Here is a 13,755-nt window from a genome sequence, read left to right on the forward strand (position 1 = left end):
CAGAACACGTTACCAGCAAAAAATTAGGAATCGCTTTAAGTGAAAATGTGTGTTTGAACATATTACTTTATAATGTCTTTCGCTTCTTTAGCCCTTTACGGGGAATGCAAAGTGGTCTGCAAGCCATTACCTATGGATAAGTAATGCCTTCTAGAAGCGAAAGAGGTCAACACGTTACCACAAAAAAACGATTTAAAATTTTTGCTGGGATGCCAAAACGGCCATTGAGGCTCAGTCTGGTAAGAACAGTATGTGATGGCCCGTGGAGAAAAAAACGAGTGAGTATGTGAGGAATGATGAATTATTTTTGATTAGAATTACTTGCAGCGCCTGAGGGCGAAAAGTTTTGCCAGCGCAGCTGCAACCGTTTTTGGGTTCAGGCGGGCTTTTAAAATGGATGCTGTGAAAGGAGAATTGCATGCTTTTTTACAGTGTCAAGATTTGATGAAGAAAAACTTTCGCTATTTCCATGACACTGAACCGCTGCGGTGCGCTGATCCAATGGTATCGAACGTGAGGCCTTCCGCAGCAGAGTCTGCTGGCTATGACTGATACGTGTTGCTGTTCATCGGCTTTTTCGCGCAATCAGCGGCTTTCAATTAGTCAAATGTCATTGGACCTGATAATGGTTTTATTAATAGTTCTCTGTAGCACTTACGCCTTGCCCACTCTTCCCTCATTCTTCTTATTTTTCACTCGTCCGCCCAGTTACTATATTTAGCAGCACGCTCGCGCTTACGCTGAAGCCACTGTGAATAACAGAAAAACCGAATGTGTTGCATGCAGCAAAAGCAAAAGTCTGCCAACATGAAAACAACAAATAAATCACATACGCCAAGCAGGCGAACGGTGGGGCGGTTGGCGCACCAAATGACGTACCCAAAACTAAGCAATTCAATTTATTTGCAAAATAAATCACCAACGGCCACTCATTAACACATGAAAGCGTGCCACTCGCTACTTGCCACACGACAGCCCGACTCTGTAATGCAAATGCAGCAAATCGAATGGCTTTGCATGCCTAGCATGTCACAGTCCGACGTCAATCTGGCATCTCGCGACCAAATGACCGGCAGACTGGAGCAACACATTCCAATTGGTTGTTCGTAGTTTGATTAGACGACAACTTTAACACCTCGGAACATAGAAATCATTTGGGGCATCCATCCGTTGCACACTGGTTCCAATTTATAATTTTGTGGCATAAATTGTAAATTGTATTTAAGGAGTTTGCGACAAAGGTTTTGATATTCCTTAAGCTGATGTTCCAGAGAACTTAAAAACCATAACTACATAATTAACTTATAGGCAAACCTGTATTTTGTAACTGAATTTGTTTAATAGCGTTTGGTAAATGAATAAATTTCGCTAAAGAAATTAGTTTAATATGGATCGTTATATTTTGTACAAAATGCAATTTATTTGGGGCAGTGCATGAGACACAAACTTCCTAAATTTCACTATGCACATAGTACATCCAGTGATCTAGGGGTGTGACCTATCTTTCCCTCTTTCCCGTTGGATACGCATATTTCCCAACCATTGTGGAGATAAAAAATACATTTGGGTCCGAATCGCGGCATTCGATATCGAACGTAACTCGAATCGAAATCCGAGTTTGAGATGACGGCATTCCATAGCGAGTATGCTTCGCCCAGTTAAATTGTATTGTTTAGAAAAAAAAAAAACAACTGCCACCGTGTTTGACTCGATTCAAAAGACACGCTTCGGACCTGCTCCTGACGAGCCAAGACAGCCAGCTGGCTTCAAGACAGATGCCAATTTGCAGCCTCGTTTTCTGGTGTACAGAAGCTGAATTCATATTCACAGCCGCATAGTTATTGTAATTTTTGGTTATTGTAAATTTTAAATAAAATTTGTATTTGTTTATATTTTTCATTTATAGGCTTTGCTATGCTCACTCAACAGACTTCACAGGGTTGTTAAGGGTGTCTGGCTCTACTTATGTGCAATTAAATATTAAATGTAAAATTAATTAATTGTTGCTATTGTGTTAATTAATTGGTTATTGTGTTATAAATTGAGCTCAATAAACAGCTTGTTTGCTTATTTAGTATTCCTAATTGCGCTACTAAAAGGCATGTGTGATCATATTTACCTCCGAATTCTGGGCACTTGAAAAATTGTCAAGCTTGACTATTTGTCAAACAAAATACGATAGAACTATGCTTCGAAAATTTAATTTTAGGCGCTCTAAAAATGCACAGCAAATTTAGTCAAATACAGACAAATCTTAGCGGCATAACTTTAGGCGCAAATTTTTGACAAATAGTCAAGCTTGATTATTTGTCAAGTGCACAGAAATGCGGGGTTTGTATTAAGAGCAAAATATGTATGAGTAAAAATTCCAGAAGTGGCGCTCTCAGTTTTCACAAAGTAACGAATATTGCAATAAGTGTTTGCATTTCTTAGCTTGAGTATCCACAAATATTTCAGCACAAAAAAATTTTATATATATAAAATATTTATAAAGGAAAAAGTATGTATTTTATTTTAGCTTGTGTGTTATCGTTTGGCCAAACGGCGATATTTTAAATATAAAAAATTGCATTAAAAGTCTTTCGTTTCTTTGTAAAAATATTTTATATTTGCACGCTGCGGTTAGAAACTTTTACATACATCTCCGCAAAGCCAATTCATGCTCAGAGCCCGCCAAAAATTGCTTAGGATTTTAGAGCGGTGGCATCACTAGAAAGCAGGATAGTTGCACAAACTTGAGAAACTAGAATATATTATTTCATTGAAAAGTAGAAGATAGGCATCACAAAAATGTATTGAATTTTTGCTATTTTTTTACAGCGTAATTTTGCACCTTTGTGCCAAGTTGTAAAATAAGGTACCCTTTGAAGTAAAAAGAGGCCAAAAATGGTACGGTTTGAGTCAATTTGACAGGCGTGCTAGAGAGGAATGAAAAAAAAATTGTGGCCGGAACTTGAAGACGATATTTTGTTTTGTTTGCCACAATCGATCTTTTGTGCGCCAAGGTCGGTAATCGTGTCATCAGTCATCTCGGTGATGTCAATTGGCCACCTCGGAACAGATATTTGAGCTACCGGACTACGCTAGTGTCTTCAAGGCTGAGGTCTCAGCTATAATGAAGACTATAAAGAACTCTGTATTAATTCAAATTGTAAAGATCTTTAGTCACATCCAGGGGCCCATTTCATAAAGCGGCAATGATAATTTTGTAATGACAGGCAATTTCCATGTTGTCAGTGACAACTCGGCCGTTTGGTAGATGTTTTGTTACATAAAAACAATTGTCACCACCTCTTAAATTCCATTGAAAAAGTGACAAATTGTCATTGTCGGAGTTTAAAATTGTCGTTGACAAAATTGTCGCCAGTCATATGAAATTTATATGTAAATTATATGTAATATTGCATTTGCATTATTTTAGTTTTAAGAACTATTCAAATCATTGAAAAGTAATGAAATGTGCGCAATTACCATATAAATAAATTTACAAAACCCTGCTGTGAAAGCGTTCTGACGGAGCTATTTAGTTTTGTCGCCATTGTCGCGACAATTTTGTCAGAGTGATAATTGTCAGCCCAATTGTCGACAATAGTCCATATTATAACTGTCGTTTTCAAAAAATTTTCACGGTTGTCTACAAACGTATATTAAACCGGCAAACTGTCGCCGACAATTCTGGCAGTGAAATTTTAGAGAAAAATCGACAAATGTCGCATCTGAAACTTTTATGAAATAGGCCCCAGGCAGCAATTAAAGCTATGAGTTCCGTCACAATTAAATCAAAACTTGTGCAAGACTTGTGGAATTGCCTTCGGTAGTAGCAATGCACTGCATCCAAGTTAATTTGAAAGAGGTTGAAACTATCAACAGTTCTGCGATTTTACGATCAGCGATCGTGCCAACTGCACGGTCAAAAATTTGGGTTTATTGTTTAAACCGCCCTGGGACTACAGCCTTTTTTAATCGTTTTAAGCAATCTTTAATATATTCTGGTTTAGATTTTTGTCCAAAAGTTCGTGGTTTAAAAATCAAACCAAAATGTTTGAATTCTAGTTTCTAGGTTTCATATATAGAAAATTTCGTTTAAAATCTAAACCGAAACAGAAAATGTTTGCACACATAGAAATGAGGTGTTGATTCAAACTCAACATATGAAAGCACATTTACATGCGTGGCTGTAGCTGAGTGTGCAAGGATGCTTGATACAATTGGTTGCTACCAAGGCTGTCCGGGTTGAATTCCCATCAGACGGAGCATGAAATTTACGGTTTTTTTTTATTAATTACGAAAATGTTTGAGTTTAAAATTTAAAGCGAACTGTTTACATTCTAAACCCAAAATATGCGCTCTCTTTTTTTAAACTTGGAAGGTTTGTATTTGAAACTGAATTTAGTTTGGTCATATATGTAGCACAAAAAGTTTAAAATTAAAACCGAAATTTTTAACCGTGTGAGCATTGGGATTTTCTTTCATAAAGGCCCCGCCAGATAGAAAACCTTGTCTGCGCCACAGGGATGCATATGACTGACATGACGCACAGAACATGGCTCTCACTGAGTTAACTTCGATGTCAGTCAAAAGCATTCCCATGGCGCAGAAAAGAATTTCTATTTAGTGGGGCCTTAAGTGAAACCAACCTTTCCTGCTTATTTTTAGTACTCACGACCTTACCCCTACATGAAATTAATAAAAAAAATTTTAATTCGTCTTAAATTTTTTAAAATTTTCTAACACTTTGCTACGGCATCGGAAGCAAAATTCTGTACGACAGAAAATTCGATACTCAATGAAAATTTCGACACGGTTGCATAGCCCACAATACGAATTTTACACTCGACCTTCGAAACTTAGCCGCTTCGTATCACTCGCTAGTGGCAGTGTAATCAACATTCTAATTCGATAAAAGATCAAAAATAATTTTAAGTAGATGATCAAATATTGAATATTTAAATACCCATTATAGCAATTGAATGCCACACTTACCTATGAACTTAGAATTGAAGTAACGCCAAAAATGAATTCATCTTTAACTCTTTCATAATGTTTTATTATAGATTTATAATTTGAAATACAATTGTACATATGTTTGTATGTATATTATTACATATTTATAATATTTATAAAATAATGACAACAAATTTTAAATAAATTTTTTTTCAATTTTAGAAAAAATACATGTCATATAAATATAGTTTTATAAATACATACATATACCACTATAAATAATTGTAAAATAGAAAGAATCTTGCGTAAGAAACTGTGCATTCATAAAAAATACATACAACATTTAAGATAAACAACTAAGCAACAATTATGTATCTTGATAGTTCACACATATTGCGACCTGCTAGTGTAAGACAGAAGATTATAAAATAATTAATTAATATTTAATTAATAATTAATTTAATGCTATGATAAACATAAAATGCTTTAAGCAATGTTTGAAAAACTTTATTTGTGTTAGATTTTATTGTGTTTCTTTTTCGTACTTTTCATTCCACGAATATGATTACAACACAAAGACAGTCTTTTCGAATGAGGGGGAAATCTATGTATTAGCAGCTATGCACGCTATATGCTAAGACAATTTTGAGAAGAAAATTGCATTGCAAATCTTGAGAGTGCACAACGATTATAAAAGGGTTAATGGTCCTCAATTATACTAGAACATTTTTTTCTTCATTTTATTTAACTTTGAGATGTTTGTGTATACTTGAGTAAATACTTAAGAAATTGCAAGCCTTTAATTTCGTACTCATTGAATCATTATGCTTGTCTTCTGATGCTTGGGATTTTTAATACGTAAAGTTTTTCAGCGTTTTTTTTTTGTAACAGTTTTTAATATAAGCTTATATTTTTAAATAAATAAATAGTTTTACATTATACTTATTACTCTAAAATATATTTGCATGTAAATTATGTAAATATATCAACATTTCGTGTCCGCTTCAAAAAGTTTTTGTAATTTTTAACACTCAAAACTGCGAAAAAACTTGCTTTAGTTGATTGTAAATGGAATGTATTGAGATACATACTTAACCGAGAAAAAAAGAGCCTTAATTAATCGATATTAAGTTTGTATTTACTAATAGTGATACTTTATTTGATTTTCTTTAATGAAATATGTATGTTTGTATGTATGCACCTGGAAGTGCATGAGCATTAAAATTATCTCTAGCTACATACATTTAAAAACGTTTATCATCGGAAATAATCTTTCAAACATTTACATCAATACATTCGAACTGCAGGTTTTATCATACATTTTTTAAAATAGTTTTTATTTTGTAAATATTTTTAAAATTTTAATTAATTACACAATATTTATTTGTAACAACTTATATGGAAGAAAAACTGTCCATAATTCAGCTTTGATAATAACTACATACCATTTTATAAATATCTTTTTTATAATCTTTTAGCAATTAATTGATTTTTTAGTGTTTATTTTTTTCTGTTAATCTTTGATATTGTTTGAAAAGCATAAAATGAAAACATCGTGATGAATGACAATAATCACAACACCTTATGTATAGATATCTGCAGCTATCTACATATGTATGTATATAGAATGTTCAATAGTTCGCCAATATATAGCGCTAAGGCAAACTTGCAAAATAAGTTTGCAATAAAGCGCCTTGCTAATGAAGTTCTTCATCTGCTTTTCGTTATGTGAAGGAGCTTACATCCCTAAAGCATTTATTATATATAATTTATATAGATTAGTATATATGTTTGGGCGCGCATCGAAAATGTTTTTTGGAACTTTCAAGACCCTACTCCCTAATTTTATTAGTTTTTATGAGAAATATTATTACCTATTTTTATAGATTTATTAAATGTCATTTAGGGGTCGCCACATCTTTTAATGACTATTTTTGATCCGATTTCAAAGATCGAATATGATCTGAGAAGAGGATATATTATAAAAGGAACCAAATTAGGGGGTAGGGTCTTGAAATTAAAAAAAAAAATATTTGCTATGGGCACCCTAATGTATATACATACATATATTATATATGTACATACATGTACTATTAAAATGACTTATGTTTTCGTTCCGTCATTACTTTTTCTCAATTTGAAAGCATGCATTTTCTTACCATGTCTTGTAATAATACAGTTCTACATATAAATTACCATCAAAAATCTTACAATTTATTGTTTTTGTTCGCTGAGTTGCCATTTTGGCTACCTGAACTCACAGCTCTTTGAATACCGAAATTCCTGCCAACCGATGTAGTTAATATTTTATTTTATTCCTTAATGGCACCTTTTTACAAATATTAAATACCTAAATACATTAAAGGCCTTGTCAACCTGTTCGTTCTTCTAATTTCAATAAAATTTTTAGTCTTAGGTATGTTAGCCAAATCAAAATCCCTTTTTTACACTTTTAAATCCCCAATATCTGAAAACCTAGAGCCAGCAGAATCATTTGAAGGCCAGATTCTAATTCTGTGGGAAAATCATATAAGAACCAGTGGTCACTGGTTGTGCCCCAACCTATTGGTAGAATTTTGTTGAGGCCTTGCAATAGTAAATGGGAGTAGAGCTGTGGTTGTTTTTGGCATTGTTCGTTTGTGAATTGAACTGGATCTAACACTTACTAGTACAACTTGCAGATAATATAGTTGATGCGCCAAACTAAAAAATTTTAAAATCAAGTTGAATCTATTTTCCTGAGTGGCTGTAATTTAGATTAGAGTGACCGTTAACTATTTATACGAAAAATGTTTCTGTAAGTTTATTTTTGGCTAGGCGGCACCCACCATAGATAATAATTGAAAGTAGTTAATAAGAAGAAAAGTCCTACTTGTATGTATGTACATATTTTTTACGATGAACAATGAGGACATGGTCCAGCGAATTAAAATACAGCGGGTACGCTGGCTTGGTCATGTCGTTCGAATAGACACGAACGCTCCAGCTATGAAAGTATTCAAGTCGGGTGGCGTTGCTGGTAACAGAAGAAGGAAGGAAAAAGGTACATTTCAAATAAAGAAGGGATTTTCATTTAACACAATTATCGATGGGGAATTGGTCAATATTCAAGAATATTCGATACTTTTACGTAACGAATAGTTCTGAAGATGTGATGTGGAGTAAAATTATGTGTGTATAAGTTCAAAAATTAAACAATTAAATAATAATTTTGAAATATTTCTCCAGTTAACCAATTCAAGAGCCGAGTAAGAGAGAACATTTTCAAATGTAACTGGAGTTTAATGTAATCTGATGAAATTTTAAACAGTACATGTGCATATGTATATAAAATAACGGTTGCTTTTGAATCAAAAATGTGAAGAGCTTCAACGTTAAAGTGACCAAAAATCATATTCGCTTACACAATATGTTTTGTCCACACGAGCCCGCGGGTGTCCAAAACAGCCCAGAAAGCTTTCCTTACGCTAGAAAAATAGGTAACAGAGAGCCAACACCTTCTAATTTTGGATCGTAAATGTCTTCTTCTTCGTACCCGTCCCCGTCCCAGTCCGGGAAGAAATGTGCTAGAAGTCAATTTGGAGTAACAGCTGTTGTTTGTTTACATCCGATAGTAAATTTTGTAAAATACAAAAATGGAAAATAGCACTAAAGGTTCAGAAATGTAGGTATTTGCTAATTTTATTAGCTATATAAGATAAATACACATAAAATCATTGTGCACTTTTGGCACGGAATGACACGTTTTTGACACTTTTGAGAGAGTATCTTATTTTAACGCTCTAACTACCGAAACAGCCCGGAAAGCGTGTGGAACATACCAAATGCAAATAATTTGTAACAGTAATAGTTAATCAAGAAGAAGAAGGAATATTGTTTTACTTCTGAAGGTTCTGAGGTTAAATTCTCATTTCTAGACCATTTTTCCCCGAATTTTTACCGGTTGCTTTTATCGATGTGTACAGAAGTCAGACAGTTTTAGATAACAAAAAATAAAATTTTATATGGTAAAAAAATTTCCGGAAAGATAAAACTATAGGCTATTGTACATGAAATTACAATGCCGCAGTTGCAGAGATCAGCTATTGTTTTAGACACAATGGGACATATTCACAATCGAAATAAAGTCGACTCTATAGTTAGTGGCAGCTATTTGGACAAATATTACTTATGTCAAGAAGCTCCCAATAACTTTAGAGTAGACTTTATTTTTTGACTATGAATTTGCTCTAATGAGTTTCAGTGAGTGGTAACTGTCGCACTGTTAGCGGAAACTCAAAATTTACTGCCGCTGCCGAATCATTCAACGTATTCTTACTATTATTTCCAATATTTTATAGACGTTTTCGGATGTTAAAATAGCCGAATATACTTCGAATAAAGCTTTATAAACAATTTAAATCTTTTCTCCAAATTTCATTTTACGCGTTTTCACTAGTGACGGAAAAGGCGCTCGGAGAATCGATTGTTGACTTCAGAATCGACTTTATGGTTTTCGATTCTTAAAGTCGATTAATCACCTCCGTTAGTCGGCTTTGTGACTTAAATTAACTTTTCGAGAATTTATAAAAGAAATTATTACCTGCCTTTATTAAGTAATTAAAATAAAAATATAATTTTTAATAATTCAAAAAATTATTTTATCAATTAATTGCATGCGATATAGCACTGAAATTTAAAACAAAATAATTATATAAAACTTTTAATTAATTTATTTGAGCAGGGGACCAAGTTAAAGTGGGAGTCGTTATAAAATAATGTGTAGTTTTGAACCCTTGTTGCAGAATGCCGTTTATTTAAATACAGTATTGCCATATTGAACATACATAATTGAAGTGACAGTGTTGTCATAAAACACCCTAATACTAATAACATAAATAATAATAATATGTTAACACTACTGCAATAGAATGTTAAAACTTAAGAATTAGGTAATTATGTTACCATAAATTACTTAGGAGACCAAGGTCCAAAAGTCATCGATTGAGAGCCGATTCTATTCGACTTCAAGCGGCAGAGCGCGATTCCAAAAAACCGAACTTTTCCAATAATAGGTCGTTTTTTGATTTAAGTCAGAGTTGACTTTTCCATCCCTAGTTTCCACCGATTCCACTATTAACTTTCTTTCTACTTTTTCACCATCCTATCCAATAGTTTTCAATAACGGCCACCCTAAATATAGGTTTGTATATATGTATGTATGTATGTAGTCTACTAATCTGTCCGCCTTCAAGGTTTTTTATTGTAACAGTTTTTGCCATGTATTCGATTTTCTTCTGAATTTTCTGTGGAGCAACTGCAAAAAGCCGTACTTTAAATAATTGAGTGGAAAGTAATAAATGTATGCCATGAGAGCAGAAGTGGCCTAAACCAAAAAAATTTTTTTTGTTAGGGATGCACAAATATTCTTAAGTGTAATATATTTTAAAACAAAAGTCGCTTATTACTTAATTTTAAGATACAGAGCTACATAACGTATCAATAATGAATAAATAAGCGGCCTTTACTTTAATATTAATCACATTTGAAACTATTTTTAAAAGTTAAGTACAAACAAAAAAAATTGTCGGTTAGGCCACTTCTGCTCTATGGCCTCATTTCTGAAGTGATGCTTGAAGAATATTCTCCCAGAAATATGTAAATTATGCCAAATCTGCTGTGTTGTGTGGCTTTGTGGTATAAATAATATCTTGGCATTGGTATACATTTGCAACAGCTTTTAATATTTTTCTTAATTGTTTAGGCCACTATAAAAATTAAAGCATTTCTAAGTTGCATACTTTTCGTTGAATTTCGTAAAAGATTTCATGCTTCGTCTGCATGTCTTAATTTTCTAATTTGTGATTTATTTTAGCGGCTATGCCAAATAATAATTTTGTTATTTTAATTTTATAATTATTGATTGGCAATTTTATTTGAGTATTGAGCTTGATGAATTTTTTAGATTAATTTTCTTTTTAAATTAACAAAATTATTATTTTGCCAAAAGGGTTTAGGTTATAATTAAAAATAAAGTTATTATTAACGCTTATGGTCTGATTATGGCAACTTAACGTCACTTACGGCTCTCTCTGTTAAATGGGTGTTGCTTATAATTGAACAGCCGAAACTTAACGTAACTTAATGCCACGTCGAAATCTGTTTTATTTTGATTCTCTCAGTTCTACGTTCCGTTAAGTTAAGTTAAGTTGCCATAATCAGGCTTTTACACTGCGAGAAATGTCTGCCAGCCTCTTGATGAAACAGTCCGACTGAACTTCTACAGATACACACTTAACTTACGTACATACTTTACGTCTAGCCTAAGTACAAACATGTGAAATTTTTCTTATTCTTGTCTTACTTATATAATCAAATACCAACTACATATAAATTGCAAAACTCAACTTTTACTTAGCTCTATTCTTGCAAGTATAACTTTACTAGCCACTAAATCAGATCTTTTTTTTTTAGAAACCGTTTTTATGAAGATTTCTCTACCAACACAGCTCATAAAACATCCTAAGATGCATTTACGTTAATCGTTTTCATCTTAAAAGGCATGCAAAAGTTAAAATAAAATTTTTGTCAATTTGAGTCAATATGCAGCAATGAATCATTGAAGCTTTTTTGTTTGCTTATTTTTTGCCATTAGACGGCCAAGGATCATCGATGTTCCCAAGAGTTAATCTATTGCAATTTCATGAAAGCAAGATAGGTTTCCAAACGAATTTTGTCAATATTTTCTAATAAAAAGATTACATTTATGACTTTAAAGGTAATTAAATTAGCGAATTGCAATTTCATCAAGATGCTTTATAAAAAAAAATAAAAAAAATTATCTTTTCCACGTTTAAGCATTGGACAGAACATATCCCGTGTTTGTTGTTATCAATCAGGACCTTATCCAAGTAATATTATATAGAGTTACGTAGACTAGAATGTCATGCCAGGTATGCCTAAGCCCCAAGGCGGTAGTCTTTATGTCAAAATCCTATGAAATTGTGCTATGAATCCGGTTGAGAAATATCGAAACAATAAATTTTTATTTCATGAGCGTTAATTAAACTAGCGGCTGCACCTTTAAATATTGAAATTAAAACAGCCTACATACCATATAAAAGTATAATTTTGGGCTGCTATTATTTTTTAAATGGAAATTGTATTTAAAAAGTCAAAACCCAAAAGAAATTAATGGTGATTTCGTTTCTTCCAAAAACAAGTTGCCCTAGCATGGCGCAAAATATTTTTTTCGAATTTTCGACTTTTTCTGCTGCATTCCGCATTGTGGTTTTTCAGATCACTACCGCTGTTAAAGAAGTTTCACTTCAAAAATATGAAAAATTAGTTTATGATTTACTTATGGTGATTTCGTTTCTACCAAAACTGTTGCCCTTGCACGGTGCAAAATGTGTTTGCTGTTACACTCAACCCTCTCAAAGGGCATGTTTTTGCCCTCTTGTCCTTGTCTAGCTAACGCATTTCATAACATTATAATTTAAGCTGTTATCTGATATTCAGGGCAACCTTCTCCCCTGAAAAAGTTTCAAAGGACAGAAAATGTGCCTTTTTTGCCTTACAAGAGTGTGACATTTTAAGTAACGAACACAAACTTTTCTCATCGTATACCCGAGTCAATAATATTAAAAAAAGGGCACGGGCAAAAGATGGAGCTTGTAGCCATAGTTCAGCGGCTATCACAGCTGACGTACGCGATGCACAAAGAATGAAGTCTGGGTTCCCGGGCACAGAAATATTCCAGGAAACAGCATTGCGAACGAGCTATTAATGAAGGAAGTAATCTGTAGTCGTTCAATTCTGCCACAATTGCCGTCACGCAAACTATCTTCAAATGAACTATTGCCCAGATATTTTTTTTATTTGACAAGAAAACCACAAGTTGGTCAACGAATTAATGGAAAAAAGACTGAGGTCTCTAAATCTCTGTGATCGTCTCTTTACCAGATTAGCGGTTGGTCTTGTCAACGGACACTGTTCAATTGCAATACACGAAGAAAATAAATGTCTATCCTCTGTTGACTTCACCAGTAGTTGCATGAATTCTGAAGTATCTCTTATCCTTATCACAGCCTTCTCTTCTGTGTACGGGAAAATATGTGGATCCTGTATATGGGAAAGTAGATGTGGTAGAGGGCAGGTCACGCTTGTGATATCACAATGAACCTTTTGGTTGGAGTTTGACTCTCTACATTCCCTCTGCATTGGCAGTCAACGTAAGTTAACCTAACCTATAGCGAATTCCTACGGCGAAGTGTTACCCACAGAACAAAATAAACTTCGAAATTTTATATGTATACTAGGCTGTAATAACTATAGTTATATAGTTATATGTATATGAAACTCAGAGATGTCTGACTTCACATAAAAAAGTACTTTTAAAAGAAAAGTGTTGAAATAAAGAACAAAATAGATTTATGGAAAAATAAATAAAATCAAAGGCCAGCATCGCGAAAAAAGAACTGTCCTTTGAAATAAAGTACGGGTGGTCACCGTATTTATAATACATAGATATGTATGTATATATAAGTTCAGGACAATTTGCTTTAAAATGTATTTACATTACTAAAGTGCGGACATAAGCGAGTCAGATATTCACGATGTTAAAAAGCGCGGGATATTGTGACGGCCTGTAGTAGAGGAGGGCGAGTGGAGCCCTAAAAGTTGCGCTGTAAGGTTAAACACATAGTGGAGCGGCGAGCAAAGAGAATCGAGCAAGGCGTTGATTTCAAACGTATTTGTTTCAATTTAGTTTAGCTTAACTTTCCCATATTAAGGATCCACATATTTACCCGTACACAGCAGAGAAGGCTG

The sequence above is a fragment of the Rhagoletis pomonella genome, unplaced genomic scaffold (genome assembly GCF_013731165.1).
Source record: "Rhagoletis pomonella isolate Grant_MI unplaced genomic scaffold, Rhpom_1.0 Rhpom_scaffold_00001, whole genome shotgun sequence".
Lineage (NCBI taxonomy): Eukaryota > Metazoa > Arthropoda > Insecta > Diptera > Tephritidae > Rhagoletis > Rhagoletis pomonella.